Source organism: Zalophus californianus, chromosome 2 (assembly GCF_009762305.2).
Source record: "Zalophus californianus isolate mZalCal1 chromosome 2, mZalCal1.pri.v2, whole genome shotgun sequence".
Lineage (NCBI taxonomy): Eukaryota > Metazoa > Chordata > Mammalia > Carnivora > Otariidae > Zalophus > Zalophus californianus.
Genome location: NC_045596.1, coordinates 138,149,581 through 138,173,747, shown reverse-complemented (window position 1 = coordinate 138,173,747; position 24,167 = coordinate 138,149,581). Strand labels below are relative to the sequence as shown.

The 24,167-nt window shown below is 35.6% G+C and overlaps 1 protein-coding gene across 2 annotated transcripts in view; it reads left to right on the top strand.

The window, feature by feature from the left end:
- The window catches only part of MARCHF1 (membrane associated ring-CH-type finger 1), an 848,690-nt gene that overhangs the window by 524,743 nt on the left and 299,780 nt on the right, over window positions 1-24,167 (top strand). For both annotated transcript variants that reach the window (XM_027598174.2, XM_027598175.2), the window contains one exon: window positions 9,963-10,111. The gene's annotated coding sequence lies outside the window, so the exon portion shown is untranslated. The remainder of the gene's footprint in view (window positions 1-9,962; window positions 10,112-24,167) is intronic.

Sequence of the window (24,167 nt, the reverse complement as noted above, 5' to 3'; positions counted from 1 at the left end):
TAAGGATGGGAGTGATGATTTTCAAACTCTACATGTCAGGACCTAAACTAGAAAACTTCTCTTGGCAATGCCTTACCAGAGGAGGCAATGAGAATCCTACTTCCTTTTATGCCATTTATTTACTCACCACCAGGCCTCTTTACAAGGCTAGAGTAACTTATAAGACTTCCCAGAAGGGTTGATGCCTCTAAAAGTAAATTGTAAGGTAGAGAGGGAAATTATTAAAAAATATATATATATACATTTTTATATATATCTAATATATATTTTTTATATATATCTAAATATCTTTTCTATAGTTCAAGCAAAAAGCACTTAAGAATGGGACACCTGAGTGGCTCAGTAGGTCAAGCATCTGCCTTTGGCTCAGGTCATGATCCTGAAGTCCAGGGATCAAGCCCCACAGTGAACCCCCTGCTCAGGAGGGAGTCTGCTTCTCCCTCTCTCTCTGACCCTCCCCCCATTCATGCTCTCTCTCTCACTCACTCTCGCTCTCAAATAAATAAAAAATCTTTTAAAAAAAGCACTTAAGAATTTAAACCTTCACTATGAGTTGCCTTATGGTGTTCCCATTGCCTAACTTTACTCAAAGAAGAGCTCTTCTTTATCTTACTCATTTTATCATCAACAGTTGTTTATTGGGCTCTATGTCAGTTAGAGTTTCACACCCTACAATACAACTATGAACACTCCCTTTGAGAAACTTCACATCCAACTCATAGAAATCAGAAGGTCCTCAGGACACATCTTCATTTTGTTGCTGGGTAAACTGGGGAGACCCCAGACCCTGAAGTTTCTTGGTCTTGTCACGAAAAAAAATTCAAGGACAGACATGCAATACAGGAGGTGAGCAACAAGCGTGGGAAAGTTTATTAAAGTGAAAGTACACTCTCAAGATGTGAGAGCAGGGAAGATCAAGAGAGAACTGCACCCTGGGGTTTGGGTTCTATCTTTTGTGGGCAGTTGCTAACAAGGGGGTGAAATATACATTACTTGGGGCAGGGAAGCAGGATTTCATGCTTTTTCTTCCTAATTTGGTCAGGGGTTTCCTGTCATGGCATCCACCATCTTGGGCCGGTCCAGTTTGATCCAGCTACTTGTGGAGTGCTGCCAGGACAAGCCTGTGACTTTCCTGATAGCTGGCCATGACTTCCTCATTGCTGGCCTCCAGTTACCCTGTTAGAACCTAACTGCCTACTCTAACAATTTCATAGCAGTAAACTTAAATAGAGTTATTTTGTCTAAAGACTATCTGGTCTAAATACTTCCCAAATTCATCCTCAGTAGATAGTCTTTGGTGGTCTTTAGCACTCCAAGCCCTCAAGAGCAACTCATAGTTGTATGTGAACACTTCAGAATATCCACACAGGGATCCAGGGTTGCAGTTGGTGTGCATTTTAGGCATGCATGTAATAGTTTTCTGAGTACCTAAGGAGTACTCTTGAAACACACACACACACACACACACACACACACACACACACTACTCTAAGGAACAAACATTAATTTTCAGAGATATTGCAGTTCAATGAGGAAAGGAAACATATTCCCAACTGGCCCTTCCTTCCCTTATTTGTGAGTTATTTCTTTCATAATGGAGATTGACTTCATTATTATTCTGGGGGGTAGAAAGTGTTCAAAAGTTAAGACTTATATTTCTCTTTTTAAAATATTTTATTTATGTATTTTAGAGAGAGTGAGTGCAAGTAGGGAGAGGGGTGGAGGGAGAGGGAGAGAGAGAGAACCTCAAACAGACTCCACACTGAGCATGGACCCAACACGGGGCTTGATCTCATGATCTGAGCCAAGAGTTGGATGCTTATCCAACTGAGCCACCCAGGTGCCCTGAGATTTATATTTCTTAATAACACTTAGCTAAAGAAATGTACAGAAAAATCTCTAAAATTTTCAATTGAAAAATCCTTTCAAATCCTTAGATAAGGACTATTCTCAAGTCTCAAGTTTGAGGATGGTTGTCTTATGAGATGGAGCCACCTCTCTCGGTTATATGTGCATGGTGAACTGAGGGAGCATTTGGCGAAACCCTTAACTACGCCGGGTAGGATATGGTTGGCAAATTTTAGAAAGGAAATAGTTGAGAAGGTAGAGAAGCAAGGTAGAGGTAGGCAACTACATCTTTTTTGTGTGTGTGTGCTGGGAAGATTAAATTACATTAGGCTTGGGGTACAATAAAGTATGTATAATAAGCTTCACTGGGAAAAATGAGCAAGGCTTTCTCTCTGCCAGACTATACAACTCCAGGAGCACGAATCACATGGTGTTTTATGTGAAAAGCATCCCTCGAAGTACAGCACCATTTGTAGGTGTTATGATGTGAATGACCCTCCTGGAGTTGCACAGCACAGCTAGTAGTAGCAGAAACCTTTGGAATAGTAATAATTTTAATGGTCATGTAAATTATTTGTAATTTTCTTTTCTTTGGAAATTCATCTAAAATAAACCTTTTCCTTCAGTTGATACTACGACGTGTCTTTTCTTAAAGTTTTCATAGTACTCGTTGCACTGCTATCAAAAGTTCGTTTATTTGTCACTTTCCCCGACCAGCTCTATGCTCTGGATCTCTTTAATCCTTGTACCGATAGTTCTGAGCTCACTGTCTGGCACAAAGGAAGTATTCAGTAAATGGCTCCTGAATTAAAAGTAATTTATTCTCCATGAGATATACCCAATTGCTTTGCATTTTTTCTTCCTAATTTTAATTTGTTGTCAATTTAGTTCACAGAGGATGCACTGTGCTCCTATTTATTAAATTAAATATCTGTGTGAAGTAGCATATTAAAATTAAGCTTAGTTAAGTCTCGATTTCCTGTGGTCATTATATAAGTTGCTCATTGCTGCGCTTCACATTAGCCTGGTTTAATGGTTAGATAGCAATTAACATGAATGCTTAATGACCACTTTCCTATTCTGATATATTACTTTTGATACTTATAGTTTAAAGTGCTTTAGGGTTAATTATAAATGCTCACAATTTGCCTACCCTTCCGACTGATAGTACATTCTTACACCTAAGAATACAATAAGTACTCCAGAACTGTGTAGGAAGAACGTTGGTCCACAGAGGCTCAGGAGTTAACAGTATTAACCCTTCAGTTATCTCAAATCATCTAAACGATTTCTGAAATTTCTACATTATCATCACTGATGCAAAAAAGATATCTTTAAAATGAGACCTACAGTCTGAAGGTTTTGTAAAAACAGAAAAGGAGATACTGTTTTGAGAACTATCACTGTCTCTTACTCACAGGAATTCATGAGATGAGGCAATGGATCTCTTCTTTTCTTCCCTATCTGTCTCTCCCTTTCAATTTGCCTATAGCCATGCTGCTTTTCTTAAGGCCATTTAAACTTTGTTTTCTTCCAGATAGAATTCTTTGCTTCTAAAGTAACTGGTAAAGTCAATAGATGTTTATTATATAGACATCTTTTCTTGTTTTCATATATTCTTAATTCATGTAATAAAAAGCTAAAGTGAAGCTCTGGAATTGGATTGCTCTTATGATTCTACACATTTAGCTTTCTTTGTTAATATTTCTATGAATATGTTCAAATTTAATTATAAGTTTTGCCATCTTCCGGACCCTAGCCATGTATAATTTTTTTTCTTTTTTTCCCACAACAGAGATTACAGTGTCTATGGTGAATATTCTGTGATGCTTATGAATATATTATTTAGGTCAAAACAAGATGTATTTTAATTTGTTGAATTATTTAGCCTACTTGGTCATTCTAGAATTAGGATAATTGTTACATGTAAAAGAAAACTAGAATGCAGTTGACATGTTATTAGACAACTTCAGCAAGTAGAGCCAAAATTTAATAGTTCTTGGCATGATGTCTTGTTGATAGCAGTTCAACAAAACCATTCAGGAAGATGATTTGCACAGGCTAACTTCAGGGAGGATGATGTAAGACCAAGAGGAGCAGGCTGTTGCTTTGGAATTGAGCAAATAATTTCACAAATCTAAAAATTAGAGAGTCAGAGGGATCTTAGTTACTTTTAGAAATTAAAATTCTCTGGAATGTTGCGCTGAATCCAACTCAAACAAAAAATGAAAGCGTAGCTCTTCCATGCCTACTTCAGTGCCCACAATAGAGTAGGGGGTCAATAAATACTTCAGGATTAACATTGACTGAATAAGGAGGAACATAACTACAACCACCACGGCCACAAAAGCGTGCTACAAATGAAATTAAACTGTCTTATTTAATCTCAAAGACTGAATGGAAACTAAGAAGTTGGTTGCCTTTAAAAACATATCCCAGACTGTGTACTGATGATAATCATAATTTTGTGGGCCACTTTGTTATGCTTTTTATTCATGCATGAATTCAGCATTCTATTATAAGTACTGAAGTGATATTTAATTATAGAGTTAATTTTTTTTTAAATGGCAAATGATTTACAAGTAGAACATTTGTTTATACTTGATTAAACTGTTTTGGTCATTATGTATCATTTCACTCCTTGCCTTTGAATAAAGATACTCATTTTCATTTACTCTTAGCACACTTCAAGAAATGTAATTAAAAGCTGATGAGTAACCAAGATACTGTGTACTGGGAATGTGGAAATATTTACTTTCTGTGGAGTGTGAATTAGTCGGTTATGCAGATTTTGTATAACATAGATAAGAATTTTCAATAAAATCTCAAGCAATTGAATGGTTGAACATTAATTGTTGCTCATTCAAGCAATTGTTTTCAAGCTCCCTTCACCATTTCCCTGTACCTCAAATGAATGATTCACTCAGATTGATAATCTTATTAAGAAATCCATTCCACTGAATATCTTAAACTTAATTTTTATGAAAGGTGTTTTTATTGAGGTATAATTGACATACAGTATTGTATTTGTTTCAGGTATACAACAGAATGATTTGATATTTGCATATAATGTGAAATGATCATAGGTCTGCTTTCCCCATCACCATATAAAGTTACATAGTATGCAAACAATATTATTGACTCTATTTACCATGCTGTACATTACATCTCCACGACTTACTTATTTTATGATTGGAAACTTGTACCTTCTGACTTCTTCTTGTCCACCCCTCAGCTCCCCTCCCCTCCAGCAACCACCAATCTGTTCTCTGCATTTATGAGCTTTGTTTTGAAAATTTGTTTGTTTTTTAGATTTGACATATAAGTGAATTCACACAGTGTTTGTCTTTGACTTATTTCATTTAGTGTAATGCCTTTGCAGTCCATCCATGTTGTCACAAATGGCAAAATTTCATTCTTTTTATGTCTGAGTAGTATTCCACTGTGCATATATACCACATTTTTTTTATCTATTCATCCATTGATGGATACTTTGGTTGTTTCCATATCTTGACTAATGTGAATAATGCTTCAGTGAACACAGAGGTGCGTATATCTTTTCAAATTAGTGTTTTCATTTTCTTAAGATACTCAGAAGTAGAATTGCTAGATCATGTGCTGGTTCTATTTTAAGTTTTTGAGGAACTGTCATTCTGTTTTCATAATGGGTGCACAAGTTTACATTCCCACCAGCAGCGCCCAAGGGTTCTCATTTCTCCACATCCTCACCAACACTTGTTATTTCTTGCCTTTTTGATAATAGCCATTCTGACAGGTGTGAGGTGATATCTCATTGTAGTTTTGATTTGTATTTCCCTAATGGTTAATGATGTTGAGCATGTTTTCATGTGCCTGTTGGCCATCCATATGTCTTCTTGGGAGAAAGGTCTATTCAGATCCTCTGCTTATTTTTTAGTCATTTTGTTGTTGTTACTGTTATTGAGTTATATGAATTCTTTATATATTTTGGATATTAACCCCTAATTGTGTATATGATTTGCAAATATCTTCTTCTATTCAGTAAGTTGCTTTTTTATTTTGGTGATGGTGTCCTTCATGGTGCAGCTTTTTATTTTGATGTGGTCCCAATTGTTTACTTTTGCTTTTGTTGCCATTGCCTTTGAAGTCAGATTCAAAAATATATCGCCAAAAATGATGTCATGAGCTTACTGCCTATGTTTTCTTCTAAGAGTTCTATGGTTTCAGGTCTTACACTCGATTCTTCAATCTATTTTGAGTTAATTTTGGTGTATAGGTATAAATACTGGTCCCATTTCATTCTTTATGTGTGGCTGTCAGTTTCCCATCACCATTTGTTGTACAGACTACCCTTTCTCCATTGTATATTCTTGTCCCATTTGTCATAAATTAATTGAGCATATGCATTGGCTTACTTCTGGGCTCTTTATTCTGTTCCATTGATTTATGTGTCTCAGAGAGAAACACAGCGAGAGAGGGAACACAAGCAGGGAGAGTGGGGGAGGGAGAAGCAGGCTGTTTTGTTTTTTTTTTATTTTTTTATTGTTATGTTAATCACCATATATTACATCATTAGTTTTTGGTGCAGTGTTCCATGATTCATTGTTTGTTCATAACACCCAGTGCTCCATGCAGAACGTGCCCTCCTCAATACCCATCACCAGGCTAACCCATCCCCCTACCCCCCTCCCCTCTAGAACCCTCAGTTTGTTTTTCAGAGTCCATTTTTATCCTTAATTTTGTTAATGTGGTGTAGCATGTTGGTTGATTTGTAGATGTTGAACCATCCTTGCATCCCTGGATAAATCCCACTTGATCATGATGTATGATCTTATTAATATGTTATTGAATTTGATTTGCCAATATTGTGTTGAGAATTTTTGCATCTGTGTTCATCAGGGATATGGGTCTATCATTGTATGTGTGTGGGGTGGGGCGGGTGTCCTTCTCCAGTTTTGGTAGCAGAGTAATGCTGGCCTTGTCAAATGAGTTTAGATAGATTCCCTCCTCTTTGATTTTTTTGGAGAGTTTGAGAAGGATATGTATTAAATCTTTGAATGTTTGGTAGAATTCACTGGTGAAGCCATCTGGTCCTGGACTTTCGTTTGAGGGGAGGTTTTTGATTTAATCTCCTTGCTGGCAATTGTTCTATTCAGATTTTCTAATTCTTTATGATCTCATCTTAGAAGATTGTATGTTTCTAGGATGATGCCCATTTCTTCTAGGTTATCCAATTTGTTGGCATATAATTTTTCACAGTAGTCTCTTATGATCCTTTGTATTTTGGGGAGATTAGTTGTAACTTCTCTTTCATTTCTGATTTCATTTATGAGCCTCCCTTTTTTTCTTAGTTAATCTAGCTGAGGTTTATCAATTTTGTTGATAACCAGCTCTTAGTTTCACTGATCTTTTCTGTTGTCTTTTTAGTCTTTATTTTATTTATTTATGCTCTAGTCTTTGTTATTTCCTTCATTCTACTAACTTTGGGCATCGTCTGTTCCCCTTTTTCTTATTCCTTTAGGTGTAAAGTTAGATAGTATTTGAGAATTTTCATGTTTCTTGAGGTAGGCCTGAACTTCCCTCTTAGGGGGAAGAACTACTGTGCTGCAACCCATAGATTTTGATATGTTGAATTTTTATTTTCATTCATCTCAAGGTATTTTTTAATTGTTTATATGACCCCTATAATGCAGATCTTGTTCTGCTTAATGTTTTTCCATAGGCCCTTTGAGCTGTCTTCACTTTTTGAACTTTTTTGTTCTTTTTGTGTTGTGTTTGGATAAGTTCTGCTTTTGTCTTCCAGGTCACTGATCTTCTTTTCTGCATCAACTAGTCTGCTGTTGAACTCCTCTAGTATATTTTTCAGTTCAGTTATTGTATTCTTCAGGTCTGTGACTTCTGCTTGGTACTCTCTTATATTTTCTTATCTCCATGTTGAATTTCTTGTTCCTTTCATCCATTCTTCTTCCGAGATTGGTGAGTATCTTTATGACCATTTCTTTGAAGTCTTTATCAAGGAAATTACTTATCTCCATTTCATTAACTTTTTTCCTAGGGTTTTATCTTGTTCTTTCATTTGGAACTTATTCTTCTGTTTTCTCACTTTGCTTCGCTCTCTGTTTCTGTGTATTAGGCAAAACAGCTATCTCTCTCTGTCTTGAAGAAGTAGTCACAGAAAGATGGCAGGTATTTCAGTGCCTTGGGGTTAGAGCCTTCCCAGAACTGTCTTTGATTGTTTCAGTCCCATGGAGCCCAGAAACGCAAGCTCCCGTGGCCACTGGAGCCAGGTGTTCAAGTGACATACCCTGAAAGGACTACATGCACCTGTTGCCTTTAATGGGTTTAGCAGGGCAGGGCTGTGGGGAAGCACCAGGCTGGAGCATGCCCACCTGCTGGGTTTAGCATCTCAGGGTTGAGGGTCAGTGCAGTCAGTGAAGGCAAGGTAGAGCGAGAGTGCAAAAATTACACACACCAACACCTTTGTTCCTAGAGAGAGTTCCAATAGGCCTCTGACCCTCCAGAGATGCTTTAAGGGTGGGCAGTGAATCTTCTTCATACATTGTTAACCATTTTCAACCTGCTGTTTTGTGCTGGGTCCCAGGGCAAATGAACCTGTGCAAACCCTTTAGGTTAGAAGTCTCAGTTTCCTATGGCCCCTCGGGTCTCCTGGATATAAGACTTTTTGGTTTTCAAACCAGACTTTTGGGGGCTTGTATCTCTGGTGCAAATCCTAAGTGTTGAGGTCCCTGATGTGAGGCTTGTGTCCCCTGCTTCTCAGGGATATGCTCTTAATTTGTGAGATCCCTCTTGCTTGTGGGTCTCTACACTGAGGGCAGGGTTTTTGGCAAGACCATATCTGTGCATCTCCTACCCATCTCAATATGTTCTTTTTATTCTTTGTTGTGGAGGAGCTGTTCAGCTGGTTTTCACATTTTTTTCAGAGAGAATTTTTTATATGTAGCTATAAATTTGGTGTGTCCATGGGAGGAGGTAAGTTCAGGGTCTTCCTATGCTGCCATCTTGAACTGCCCGAATAAGTTTTGTTTTTGTTTTTGTTTATAACTGCCCTATTTACATTTTTCAGATCCATTTAACTTGAGTATTTTGTCATTTAGAGTAATAACTCATCAATCTGTTAGTGCAACCTTTCTTTATGTTACTTTTCTTAGTGCTATGAAATGTGCTATTTTGAATCTCTGAAATGTTATAAACCGCCAGATTGCTAATTGCTTTGGATGCTGTGAAAAATAATTACTCCACATTATTTCTGATATTTAATTGACAGTGTAATGCATTTAACTAAAGACCTGCAATAAACTATTTCTAATTACTGAGTGTGGTGGAGTGGAAAAGTAGGCTATAAAACTTTACAAGGGAAACAATGTTTTCTCCATCACATTAAAAAGTCATATGTTCATAATACTTTTTCAGAGATGAGAAACAGAAACAAAAACTTCCCCAAATGGAATATTCTGAAAAGCTAGAAAGAGTTGTAGAATACTTTTACTCAGGATACAGTGGGGAAAATTTTTAAGTTATTACTTTTGAATAGACTGTCCTGGTGATGGGGTGATGGATGTCATATACTGCCTATACCATGCTTGCAGTAAAATTTCTCCTTCTTCAGTTGGCAGAACTTTATGAGGGAGATAATCATGCCACTGCCAGAATGAGTAGTCTTTATCACTGACTGGTGTTCAATTTATTTTGCATCTGTAGGGCATTCAGCTGAAAAGTTCTGCCTAATTTTAGATGTCATTGAAATATGTATATATATCAGGAACTGGAGTTGTTTTTAGCTCCCAAGGTAAGAACTCATGTTATATACTGATTCTTGAAAATAATACCTAGAACCTGATGCAAGGAATTCCCACAGTCTAGAAGCGTCACAAATTGGAATATAAAGTATGTTAGGCTCTTTGAATCTATATGTACTGTTTTCATTGCCTTGTGTCTTTGGGATATTATTAATAATCAGCATATTCTTCTCCCCTTGCCCCCATAACTTCTGACTAAAATAAAATGTCTCCATTAGTACGTCATAACGTTACTTATTTAATTTCAATTATGTGCATTTTCCAAAAACAGACAACTAAAATAAGTGACCTGTTTCAGGGAATGTAAATTATTTTCAGAATTTCAGAAATTGAAAAGGGATAAGAGGAAGGAGAAAATGCTGGGCTGGTGTGAAGCGATAGCCCGTAACCCTCACAGAATCCCAAACAACACGCGAACACCTGAGATCTCAGGGGATTTGGCTGATGCCTCACAAACCTCCACATTGGTGAGTGAAAAGTTATTTTTCCTCAAAATGGCTTGTATGTAAATGGAATGCTAAGGAAATGTGGAAAGGGATAACTTTTTAAGTAAACATTATTCTTGTTTACAATGATATTTGCATTATATTGTTCATATAGATTCAGTATAATTTATGTTAATATCTAATATCATATACTATTAGCTTAATTCAGATAAAACAACAATTTCTTTTTCTTTGTATTTCTTTGCACCTTTCCCCTCCATTATGTTAGCAACCTTAAAGAGTTACTTAAAGTTCATATCTTGCAATCTACGTTTGTGTAATGGAATCAGTGGAGGAAGACGAGTACAGAGTTATCCAAAAATAATGAAAAATCAGAATGAAGCCTTCTGTGTTTTCCTATATATATTCTAAAAATCTCTGAAAAGAGGATTAAAATTATAAATTTTATACAAAACTGTGAATTAAATAATAACAAAAATAATTTGAAGACTGAATCAGTAATATACTTTCATGTTTTGTTTTCCGCTTTAAGTTCAAATACCCAGCTGTAGCTAGCCATTGTTTCCCAGTGATTAGGAAGAGAGAACGCATTAGCAAAAGGGGTTTTATGCATTCTTTGTTTAGATTTGGCTGCAACATTCTTCATTTTGATTTAAAGAAGAAAAATTCCATTCAGTCTCTAAGTTTTAAATTGACATGTTAGATATATTTTAATTATTGTTTTGCCATTTTATATGAACACAGGTTGTTTTCATTAGCGTGATTTATTAGTTGATGAACATATAATTAAATATGAGCAAAGTTTTTAGATTTATTTTTTACTCTAGAGTTATTTGCTAAGTTCCACTTTTTAAATAGAAATAATGATCCTGAGTAAACATTATTGAGTGAGTATCAAGAGAAACCACCTGAAGGAGTGGGCATTCAGTTGACAAAACATAGAAGTGGGAATCCTGCTTAAATTCCATCATCTTAGATTGTGAAGAGAAGACTGAGGGTATGGAGAAATGTGCATAATGTAATGACATAGTCAAAGTTCTGGGGAATAAATTTTTTGAAATTATCATCTGCACTGTTTCATCTCACTCTAACATGATCTTTTGTAAATTATTATTTTCAATAAAACTGCTTGCCTTGAGTTAACACCATTTAAAAATGTATTACACAATATTTATATATAAAGCTGGACTTTGTCAGGTATCATGCAAAGGCTAAAAATATTAAAATAAAAAAATTACCTCTGTGCTTTTGTTAGAATGGCTTTAGTGCTTAATTTCTATTTCATAGAACCATAGATCAAAAACATAAAAATTCTTGAGTAAACATTTGGCCTGGCTTTCTCCTATAATTGGGTAACCTAATATTAGCTTAATTTTCCAGATGTGGACTGTGGCCCAGCGAAATTAATTGACTTTCCCAGTGTCACTTAGCTAGTAAATGATAAAAGGATTGCTAGAAGCCAGGATTCTCAAGGCGAGGCTTTATTCTACTACACCATGCTGCCTCACTTTCTTGATGACATATTCTTCCCATCCAGGTACTTTTAGTAAAAGGAAAATTCATCAAGTTACCAATTTAATAAATCCGGTAACTCATATTTTAAATCTAATGCCGTATTAGGTGAATAGCCTCTAGACAGTGAAACATAATTTCAACATCTCTTTCTCAACGTAGAAAAATAAAATATCTTTCTTATGTCATAGCCTATGTGTCTTAGTTAGCCTCCTTCACTGTCAAATGATGATTCAAAGATACATACTCCTTTCATCTTTTAATGCTGCCTTCTTAAGGACATGGCTTCTTAGGTTTCTGAGGGAAAGGAAGAGACTATGGGAGCCATTGTGCATGTGTTATTATGGAGCAGCCTTGAATGGGTGCATATCCTTCCATTGACCAAACCTAGTCTTATGGCCCCATCTGAACTGCAAGGGAGGCTGGTAAATGTTAGGAAGCCATATAACCAAGAAGAGCAGATGGAATTAGGGAGGACCCAGTACATCTCTGCCATAGACCTCCCTTCTGGCTGCCAAATATTCAAGTCATGTTTCCACTCCCTCTTGAAAAAAGATTTTTACTTTCCAAGAGAAAAAAACAAAAGTATTTCAGTCACTGGATTCAGTTCAAGTCCATGAGCACCAGTTATTTATTGTCCTTTTCAAATGATGATGATGGTGAACCACCTATGAATAAATTATCTGTATTTTGCAACCAGCTCCCAACATCCATATATACCCAATATATAGGAGAAGAGTAGGATGAGGGAAACCACAATAATACTCATGCTTGGAGAAAGAAAGAATCAGATACACATGGAAATCAGAAGTGAAATCCTGCAAGACAGACATTATAGTCTCCCTAATCTAGCTGTCAGGGAGGATCCTTGAATAGGCTTTGACCCTGCTCCCTGGGAGATCTGTGTTTATGGTTCTCTCTGGCCTCTGGATATCTCTCTGTGAAGATCTTCATTTTCTTTTATTCTCCTTGTCAACATTTAAAGTGCCTATTGAGGGTTATATAGTCTTAAAATATTTTTTTTTCCTATTTTGGGAAAATTATGGGATGAAGAGTTGTTTTAAGTCTTACATATTTCAAGGTTTGTATTTCTGGGATCATGGTCTTTTAGTACTACAATTTTCAGAAATCTTTGTAGGATTCTGATCAATTTGCTTCCTCATAGTCCATGTGCCTAAGAAAGTTCTTTCTTGGATGCCCTTGACTTTCTCTTCTTTCATGCCTCTTTCTCAAGATGATATTATCTTGAAAATTAGGCTGGAGGATCACAACCTTAACCTGATCTTTGTACAGAGATACTTCGTTCAACTGAGAAGTTTTACTCAGTGTCAGCTCTAAATCTCATATTTGCCTTGAGTCACTTTATACAAATATGCATTTTTACTGCATCTTTATTACTCAACACTTGCATTAATGTCATATTCCATCATATAGGGTTTAGAAGAAGCCAGACATTTTGTCCAATAAGCCCCCAAACTTTTATAGTCTCTCTATTCCCAGTCAGATCTGCTTTTATACTAGTTCCTGAGCTTCTTTTAACACTTTGCTGAATGTAGCCAATAACTGTTAACATACATTATTAAGTTTTGTTTTTCAATCTATTTTGAGTGTTTCCAGCCCAGCAGGCTCACTGTCTGCCTCTCAAGTTAATTCAAACAGTACTTTTGCCAAGAATTTTGCCAAAACATCAGATAGATGGCTTTCTACTTTTGAAATTGGTTTCCTTGCCACCCACTGCCCAGCCACTAAGCAAATGCCACATACTTTAGATTTTTGTTATGGCAACACAGGCTTTGGCTACCAATTTCTGTATTTTGGTAGTTATAAAAGTTGGGGTACAGGAAGGAAAACAGGAAATAGTAATTCTAACAAAGAATGTAATATGAATATTTATTTAATCAGCTCTTGGAAGGCTGGAAAAGTAAATTAAAAAAATGTATATATGTTTAGTAACTGCAAGAAGTAACAACCATCCAGAGAGATAACACTGGGAGGAGGAAGGAGTTATTTGAACCTAAAAGGCTGACGGAGAGGCCCCTCAGGACTACACCTCAGACTTTGAGAAAGGATGCTTCTCAGATGATGTAGGAGATCCTGAGGATCTTGGACCTGGACCCTGAAGCAGAGGCTCTTCTCAATCCTTGCATGTTCAAGTGGGAAGAAGGGGGGATAGTGCAATAAGTATAGTTAAGAGAGTGTGCAAAAAAACTTAGAAACTGGACCCATCTTCCACTACTGACTTACAAAGTCATTGCTGGGATGACACTAGCAGAAACGGGGTAAGCAAGAAGAAGCAAATCCATTTTCTCTCCCTGTCTTCTAGTTTCCATTAGTACTAGTATTGGCAGAAGCTGACCAAGAGGTAAATGTCAAAGGGGAAATCTGGTTTGAAGGCCCCTAGCTCCAACATCTTGAAGTGGAATATGGAAGAACTGCTTTAGTGCTGAGTAGTATTAGCTTAGTAATCAGTATAAAAAATTAAGAATAGGAGCTTTAACAAATCAACTCAGAGATTTCAAAGGCTTAGCATGACTGAGCTTTACTTTTGCTCGTGACTCACTCTGATAAAGGTCACTTAACTCTCCAACAATGAATGCTGGGATCCCTACTCCTTCCATCTCTTGGGACTACCATCTTAAACAAAGGACATCTGAGTTTATCAGATAAAATAAGGGAAAGAATGAGTGGGTGACCATGGAGATATCTGGTTAAGTTTGGAAGCGATGCATATCACTTGATGCCCTTGGCTGGACATCAATGACATGCCCCAGTGTATCTGTCAGAATGATGGGAAATATGGTATTTTTATATGACTAGAATAAGGAAATTGAGAGCACTCAGCCAGCCTCTACCACAAATTCATTCCTTTGAGAGGTAGAAGTTTTGTCCTACATTTCCATTTTGCATACCCATATTTTATTGTTACTCCTCTGCTGTCATCCAGAGCATTTGAGGCATTCCTGTACAAATCATACCCCATCTAAAGATGATGGTGGTAATGATGATGAGGAGGAGAAGGGAGATGGCTGATTATTAAGTGCCAGGAGTTTTCTAAGTATTTAACACATACTCTCATTTTTAATATTCACAAGAATCTGATGAGGTAGGTATAACCATTATCCATTTTGGAAAGGAAACTGGATAAGTTGTATACAGAAACTGAGGCATAGAGAAACTTAAAAACCTGCCCAAAGTGACCCAGGTAATCTTGGTGAGGCTGGGATTCCAGCAGTCCAAACAGTCTAAATCTGGAGGGCCACTCTGTCATGTTTCCTCAGGTTGGGGGGAAACAGTCATTATTTGAATTGTATGCATTTAGCTAAACACAAAGATTGTGAATGAGGCAATAATACATGATAGTGTGGCATAAAGACAAGTAGGGCCTTTTCTTTATAATCTCATGGTTATATGTGACTGTTAGATTATTCTCTGCTCTGACTGACTGACATTTAAGTATGGCCAATTTTATAACCATTTTCACCACTATGTCGTCAATAACTGACCTAATTGAAAAGAATAGTTTTTTTTCGATTTTATTTATTTATGAGAGAGAAAGAGAGAGAGAGAAAGTGTGGGAGCCAGGAGGAGGGACAAAGGGAGAGGAAGAGGGAGAAGCACACTCCCTGCTGAGCAGGAAACCCACAGGGGGCTCCATCCCAGGACCCTGAGATCATGACCTGAGCCGAAGGCGGATGCTTAACCGACTGAGCCACCCAGGTGCCCAGAATAGTTTTTTTTTGTTTTGTTTTGTGTTTTTCTTTTATCTATAAGGCAATTCAGACCACCTGCCTTTTAAATTCAGAAAATATTAATTTAGCATAAATGTTTCAAATTGAATAAAAACATTGAGAGGTTTGAGAGATTATGTTTATTAAGCAGCTATCTTCACAGTTGCACCAAAGGGGTGGGAGAGCCCCTGTATGACAAGGTAGGGAAGAAATTTTTCTTTTAAATTTAATGTAACACAGTTTACATGTTAAAAATAAAAGCAATACCCTTAAGCAATATCCTGGATCAAATCAGAGTTTCAATATTAAATTTAAAATGAAAGTAAAGGAGATCATAATAATCAGAATGAAAAGGGGAACAATTTTAAGAGTTGAAAAATATCTATGGAAGACAAAATAGGGAGATCAAAAATGTCATTTTTTTTTTAGGTAGTCAGCAATGACTCCAGAGAAAATTACTTTCCTATAATCAATGATGAGACTTTGAGGCTATAAGTAGATTATCATTAGACAGAAAAGAAGAACAAAGTGTCACTTGATGTGTTTGATGAGGTGAGGTGATTTGCCACTTCCAACCATGTATTCATCAGCTCAGGGCACATTTTGCATCTTTCTGTGAGGTGCTTGCAATTCTATAATAGACTAAAGAGGGAAGACTAGATAAGAAAGCTTTCAAGGTTTTATATGTCTATATGTAATACATGTATAAAGCTCTATGATTTTCAAAGCAGTCTTTATGTCCATTGTTTCATTATAGCTCACAACCATACTGAGATGAACACAGTATAAATTTAATTATTCAAATAGATAATGATACAGAGATGTTCTTAAGAGTTTTGGGTAACTCAAATCATAAGGCCACAGGTCTTCTAATTTGTAGGTTATTTATATGCCACACCCATTATGAGAAGTTGATACTGTTGTTTGCGTTATACAAGCGAAAATGTCCTAACTCAGAAAGGTTAAATAATTTGTTTCAGTAGCAAGTAAGAAGGGAGAAATAGTAAGTCTGATTTTTGTCTGATTTTAAATCTTAAGATTTTTCCAATTTGCTATAAAGCCTCTCTAAAAATAAGACCTATGCAACTAATGAATCATTGAACACTACATCAAAAACTAATGATGTACTATATGTTGGCTAATTGAATTTAAATGAAATAAATAAATTAATTAATTTAAAAAATACACATTTAAAATATCAAATTTTCAGCTACTGGGCAAAGTACCTCCTTACACAGTCTGGTAAGTGTTTATTAATAAAACATGTAGTTAAAAAGATTCATGTTTCATTGTGTCATAATCTTTTATTTTCAAAATAGGACAGTTGTGTTGAAGGTTAAAGTTCCTACTTATTAAGCTTATGAAAAATCAGAATTGAAAATGAAGCACTTTTATTTTTCCTTTTAGAAACATGTAAATGGAATGTATGTTTTAATTGAAGAGTCATATCGTTATCACCTTTTTTGTTATTCTTATTGCTCATAGGCTCTATTGTTACTTCCTTGGTTTTATATTAAACTTGCCCACTTGGATATTTGTATAATATAGAAAAAATCAGCACCTGCACTTGAGACTTTTTCATTTAGAATCCCATTCTTTATCATTTGGTGAATACTAACATCCTCTGGGTATCAAACAGAAAATGAATAAATGCATAGAATTTATATAACTTAAATTAATTACAATGGTCTCACCATTTAAGTAAACAATATCACAAAAAGAGCAAAATTTGATGAAAACAAAGATAATAAGTCAGGTAGAGATTTTGCTAAAGGCAGATGAGTATAACATTTTTTTCCTTATTCTAAGCCAAAACTTGTAAAAATGATGTGGAGTGGATATTATTTGCTATGCATAACCATATCCAAGTCTAGTAGGTTGTAGGTTGAAGCACTTTGTGTTAAAATTAACAAAATGTTTTAAATTGTTTGCCTTCTATTCATAACATTCAGCAGTGGAGTTGGTTAAACTGATTAGAGTATGTTGTATTGAATCTAATATATAATATTTAATCATCAAATTGGGGAGAAGAATTACATCCTTTTGATTATTGACCATAAAATTTGATCCAGGCCGACTGTTGATGTTAGCACGGATGTTAGCATATCAAACTGAGGAAGAAAGTAATCTGCTTCATAAATTATTAATATGGAGGTGACATTTATTATATGTTATGAAGATGGGTATGAGGGCTGTATATGTGATCTAGATTATATATGCAAAAGTTTCTTTTTCTGGATGTTTCCATGGCTAGTTTCTTCATTCAGGATTTGGCGTATCTATCCTAATAACCTTGATTAGAGTTGCTCCTAGAATCGCACCCAATTATGCCTCACCCATTCACTCTATGCCAATTCTGTGTTGCTTTTTTTCGCAGACTCACCTTTATCTGAAAATATTTATATAAATATGAATGTGTGTTGGTTTATTTTTCTGTTTCTCTACCGCTTGGATATAAGATGAAAAAGGGAAGATCTGTCTTATTTAGATCTGTATCCCTGGTGTTTGAAACATAACAGGAAATTAATAAAATTTGTGGTATGGATAAACAACTTGAGCAGAGAGCATGAACGAAGTGAAAGTGAATTTTGTTTGTCTGTTTATAAAGCTCTATTAAGGGGTACCTGGGTGGCTCAGTCGTTAAGCCTCTGCCTTTGGCTCAGGTCATGATCCCAGGGTCCTGGGATCGAGCCCCACATTGGGCTCTCTGCTCCGCGGGAAGCCTGCTTCTCCCTCTCCCGCTCCTCCTGCGTGTGTTCCCTCTCTCTCTTTGTCTCTCTCTGTCAAATAAATAAATAAAAAATCTTAAAAAAAATAAAGCTCTATTAAGTGTAATATCTCATATATTAAATCCCTTCTTCTTATTAGAAATACCATATGCCTTAAGATATGGAAGAACTCATCTTAAAAGATCAAACAATTCTGAGGTGGTTTCTATGACCAAAATACATAATTCAAGTTTTGGAAACTAAAATCATGATTATAAAAAGTACATTCTACTTAAATAAGATTCTGCTTACAGTGAGAAGTAAGTATTGGAGGGAGTTTGCTCAATGCGTAAGGAAGTGAAATGTAAATTTGTCCTTAATTAAAAAATCACACTTAACCAATTAATATTTGCCAGAGTCATTGTCCTCACTTTCTTCCCAACTGTGCCCATCACTCACATTTAGCCTTATCAGACCAAAGGAAATTGTACATCTGCCTATAGAAAATGGACTGGTATTGTCCCACAAACATTACCTCTCTTAGCAACCAAATAAAATGGAAATATAAGAGGAACTTGAGTATATTAAATTTCCCATTAAACCCACAGACTTATTTTCAACAGGCTCACCTTACTTCTCTGAGAAAGTGGGCCAGTTCTTCATTGTGCAGTGGTCTTTATGCATTCTGAAAATAGATTATGTCAGGAAAGAAGAATTTATAGAGATTTTTTTAACCTCATTTTCTTTTCCCTTTTAATTCTTTCTTATTTGATCATTTATCAGTTATTGTTTTTAATCGCTATTACAAAGCCTTTACTAAGTACTGCCAAAGGCAATAGTGAATGAAATCTAAAATTTTATTAGAATAACTATAAAACATAAATGAGGGAAATTAAGTAAAAGACATTATGCCTTTCAAGAGCTTTGATTTTTGTAAGAAAGTAAAATCATTAAAAATATATCCCAGTGGTTGTTATGGAAACAGATTGAATTAAAGAATGCAAAGGGGGAGATTGGTGCTTCAAACATCACACTAGGAAGAAAAATTACATTCACTGTGCAGCTTAAAATAATGTATTAACTTTAATTGTATAGTTACTGAACAGTGTCAAAACATGATTATTCACAATAGTAATAATTGATCTAAAAATGCTCCTCATATGAAGAGATCTTTTCCACTAAGGAGTAAATCCTGAGATCATGTTCACAGCTGCTTGTTATCAAAATGTGTCATGTCTGTCTGTTTAATTTAGATATAAATGAAATTGTGAGCCCCTCAGAAAGGTGTTGAATCTTCAATAGTTGTCGAATTCTACTATCTGTAGAGTATTTAGAACACATTGATTTTCAAATATTTTAATTTCATTATGAGGGCCAGTGAGCAGATTTGCGTATAGCCAAGTAAGAGAGGCCTCCTGTGTGTATGTGGAATTGTGGCAAACTGTTTTTCTCCACTCACAAATGACGCAGATGGCAAAGATTTCTTCTTTGTCCTTGCTTTTCTGGGAGTGTTGTGCTTTATAGAGAGGGGGCAAGGAGGATAAATTGACTTGATGTTTGTCGAGTCAGCTTGTCTTTGCCTCAGAATAAAAATTGCCCTAGGAAATAAGCAGAACACGTTGGAGTTAGGACTGAAGAGTCCAGAGCTATTTCTGTGCAGCAATCTTATTCAATCCTATTTGAAAGACAAGTAGGAAAGAGGTCTTAGGTAAATTTATATCTCAAAACACAATAATTAATAATGTAATAGGCTTTTAATGCCTTTTCTGTCCTGAAGAGTTTAGATGGATCTCAAAACTTCATGGTAACTCTGAAAGTAGGTTTTGCTGTTCTCATTACACAAAGAGAGAAACTACGGTTGAGAAAGATTAGAAAAGTGACAGAGCAGGAATCTGGTGTTCTAAATGTTTCCAGTCCTCTATGCTACTTTATAGAGAATATTTTATTGATATAAATATTTTGCAGGCAGTTACCTGACATAACATAATGATTCTTATCCTAGAACAACTTCTCTCTCTTTTTTTTAAAGATTTATTTCTTTATTAGGAGAGAGAGAGAGTGTGCAAGCTGGGGGAGGGGCAGAGGGAGATAGAGAGAATCCCAAGCAGACTCCCTGCTGATTGTGGAGCCCGAGGACACAGGGTTTAAACTAAGGACCCTGAGATCATGACCTGAGATGAAATCAAGATCCTGAGATCATGACCTAAGATCATGACCTGAGATGAAATCAAGAGTTGGACACACAGCCTCCTGAGCCACCCAGGCGCCCCAAATAACTTCTCCTCTAATCCACCATTATAGTTACTGCACTACCTAATGAATGAATTGTTTGGTATCAGGGTTGTGAATTGTTGAGTTGTAGTTTGGGGCTCCAGAGCTGTCTGTTATCGTGGAACAAAACAAAGGTAAATGAATCACAGAGGAAATCAGTGATTCAGAACTGTTCACTCAGTTTAGAAGGTCTCTTCATTTATTCATTTAACTAGTCTCTATTGAGAAACAGCTATGTACCAAGCACTATACTATGCAATAAATATATATCATTGGAGGGAAAAAGACATGGTACCTAACCTCAAGAACGTAGTGAAGAAAGTAAGTAAACGAATAGATCAAGAGTAGAATGGGGCATACACAAAGGGTGTTGAGGAGCCCTTAGATGGGTACCCAACCCAGCTGTGGAGGTTAGAGTGTTCCCCAAAGACCACTAAGAGTTGGTGATATAAAGAGGATGGTGGTAAGTAGAGAAGAGAAAGGGGCATTCTATGACTCTGTATAAACATTTATCATGGAAAAATTAAACGTCTGTATTCTGTTTACTTTTTTTTTTTTAGGATTTTATTATTTGACACAGAGAGACACAGCAAGAGAGAGAACACAAGCAGGGGGAGTGGGAGAGGGAGAAGCAGGCTTCACACTGAGCAGGGAGCCCGATGCGGGACTCAATTCCAGGACCCTGGGATCATGACCTGAACTGAAGGCAGACACTTAAATGACTGAGCCACCCAGGCACCCCAGTGTTTACTTTTAAAGACATATCATCTATTTGGTGTAATTAGTAAGCAGAATCATCTTCAGGAACTGAAAGAAATACATTTAAACGAATACTAAAGATTATACTTTCCATAGGTAATGGAATTAAACTAAATATTTTTGTAGAATTTATTCAGCCTTAATATGCAACATGTAGTAATTTAGTGGCCACATGAAGGTAGTTTCCATTGAGCGAACAATGAGCCTTCCCAGTGAACAGCGCAGAGGAGCTGTGTGTCAAAACATACTCTTTTGGGGAGGAAACATGTACGTGTAAATGTATATGGATTTGCTCACTTGGCAAAACATACAGTGGGAAAAATAATACAGTAACAGTTAACATTTGTTGAATATATGCTGTGTACCAGGCACTGTTCTGGGCACCTGACACGTTAACAGCTCATTTATTTATTTATTTATTTAAATTTTATTGCTATGTTAATCACCATACATTACATCATTAGTTTTTGATGTAGTGTTCCATGATTCGTTTTAACAGCTCATTTAATCCTCACTACAGGACTGTGTGAAACGTACAAAATCCCCATTTTACAGAGGAAAGCGGTAACTTGCCAAAGTCTACCCTGCTACTAAGTCTTATTCAAGCATCCATGCGCAAATACACTTTTATTTTCTTTTAAGATTTTATTTATTTATTTGACAGAGAGAGACAAGAAGAGCACAAGTTGGGGGGGGGAGCAGAGGAAGCAGGAGAGGGACAAGCAGACTCCGCCCTGAGCCGGGAGCCTGAAGTGGGGCTTGATCCCAAGACCCTGAGATGGTGACCTGAGCTAAAGTCAAACACTTAACCAACTGAGCCACGCAGGTGTCCCTTTAATACATTTTTCTATGCTGCAAAGAATATGCCCAGGGAAAGATAAAAACACTGACTTTATTAGAAATAAGTTTAATTGAGGGTGCCTGGGTGGCTCAGTTGGTTAAGCGACTGCCTTCGGCTCAGGTCATGATCCTGGAGTCCTGGGATCGAGTCCCACATCGGGCTCCCTGCTCGGCAGGGAGTCTGCTTCTCCCTTTGACCCTCTTCCCTCTCGTGCTCTCTATCTCTCATTCTTTCTCTCTCTCAAATAAATAAATAAAATCTTTAAAAAAAAGAAATAAGTTTAATTGAGATTCACATTTAAATCTGAATTTGTTGCACATTTTGTTGAATAATACATTATATATGACATTACATATATTGTATTATATTGCGTGTATTTTATATATTGAACAGATTGTATATATTATACTGTATATATATATACACCTTGTATATATATATTATACATACACACATTATGTATATTAATATATATCTGTCATTTGTAAAATTCTCATAACAGTTCTATTATATATATTACATATATATATATATATATTATATTCCCCATTTCACAGATAGGAAAACTTAGGTTTTGCCTAAATATTTGCCAAGGGGATTTATGAGGATTGGAAATAGGTCAATTTAGTGCATTTATATAGGAGTGGTAGTCTCATCTGAGATTTTTATTTGCACCTACTAAATGCTAAAGTGCAAATGAAATGTAGTTTAAATAGTGTTTAAAATGAATTTGGAGATGAAAAACATACTTTCTGGATTTATATTTGAAATAATTGATTGGTTGATTATCCTATTGGATACTAATAATTATCAACTACATTTCTGGGGAAAGGGATAAGGTTATTTAATATATTCTCTTGTGTTGGCTTAATTTGTTTTAACTATTTAGCACAGTATCATCCAGGAAAATGTCTTTTCAACATATGAGGCAAATCCCTTAGGTTAAAAGTAACCTTTCAGTTGATGGGCTGTTAAATTATTTTTATATCACCTTAGTAATTGTCAACTGTAATTATTAAGTGGAATAATTCATAAGTACAGCTTTGTAACTCCACATTAGGAAACCAGCAACTCAAATGCAGATATAGGAACTTAGACACCTGGTTTCTATGTGTTCGATGCGGCCTACAGGAATAAAATTTAATTTAACGATCCAGTAATTCTTTAAAGATAAAAAATGAAATAGCTTTCACACTGCAGTTACCAACTTGTCAACTTTCACAGATACATCATCACACCAAATTTTATTACACATACAGCGATGAGACTGCAAACAAAAATTAGTTGTCCTGTTTCCATGGGTTGAGTAATTTCACCTGTGGAGATGAGACAAACCAGTGCTATTCAGTGTGCATAACATTGTTGATGTTATTATTACCTCTTCAATATAAGAATAAACTTAAAAATTAGTGCAGTTATGTGCACAGTGTTTTATCAAAGCCCAGAACCACATTATTCACTATGTTTTCTGAAATGTCTTAGGATTAGGTCTACCACCACTGGCTTGTATTAATTCTTTGTATTATAGAGACATGCTTAACAGTGAAAAATGTTTAAGAAAACATGTTCTTTTACCTAGTCTCTATGCAATGTGTTTGCTAATCTTTGTGTTACCATAATACATTGATTTTGTTATACACAAGGAAATGCAGAGCAAAGATTAAAAATAAGTCTGCTTCTCCGTAAAAAAAGTTTGATTTTATTCTATCTTCTTATTTAAAAGGGACAAAGTGATGTTTTCTTATTAGATTAAAATTGTCTCTCTCAAATCATCTACTTTCCTTTAATACTTGCTTTTCTATTCAAATGTATACTTTCCTTTCAGGGTAGTGATTTACTCCTTTGTCTTCCTAAGATCCCAAAGAAGGATTATATAAATACACAAAAAAGAATAAATCCATGACAATGAAAAGAGATTTTAACAAATTTGAGAAATATGGAAAGCAGAATTTATTTCATTTCTTTATCAGTTTTGATGTGATGTTTTTCTAGAAATATGACCATTTCATCCAAATATAATATTAGAATCTCAAACTTATTAGCATAAAATTGGTTATATTATTTTTTAATGCCTATAAGAGCTGTAATGATGCCCTATTTTCCTTTCTGAAATTGGTACTTTTAATTAGTCTCTTTTTATCATGATATTTCTTGCTAGTTATAACCATTATATTTCAAAGAACAAATTTTATACTTTGTCATTTTTTCTTGTATATTTTGTTTGTTTTCTTAACAGCTCTAATGAGATATATTTTAAA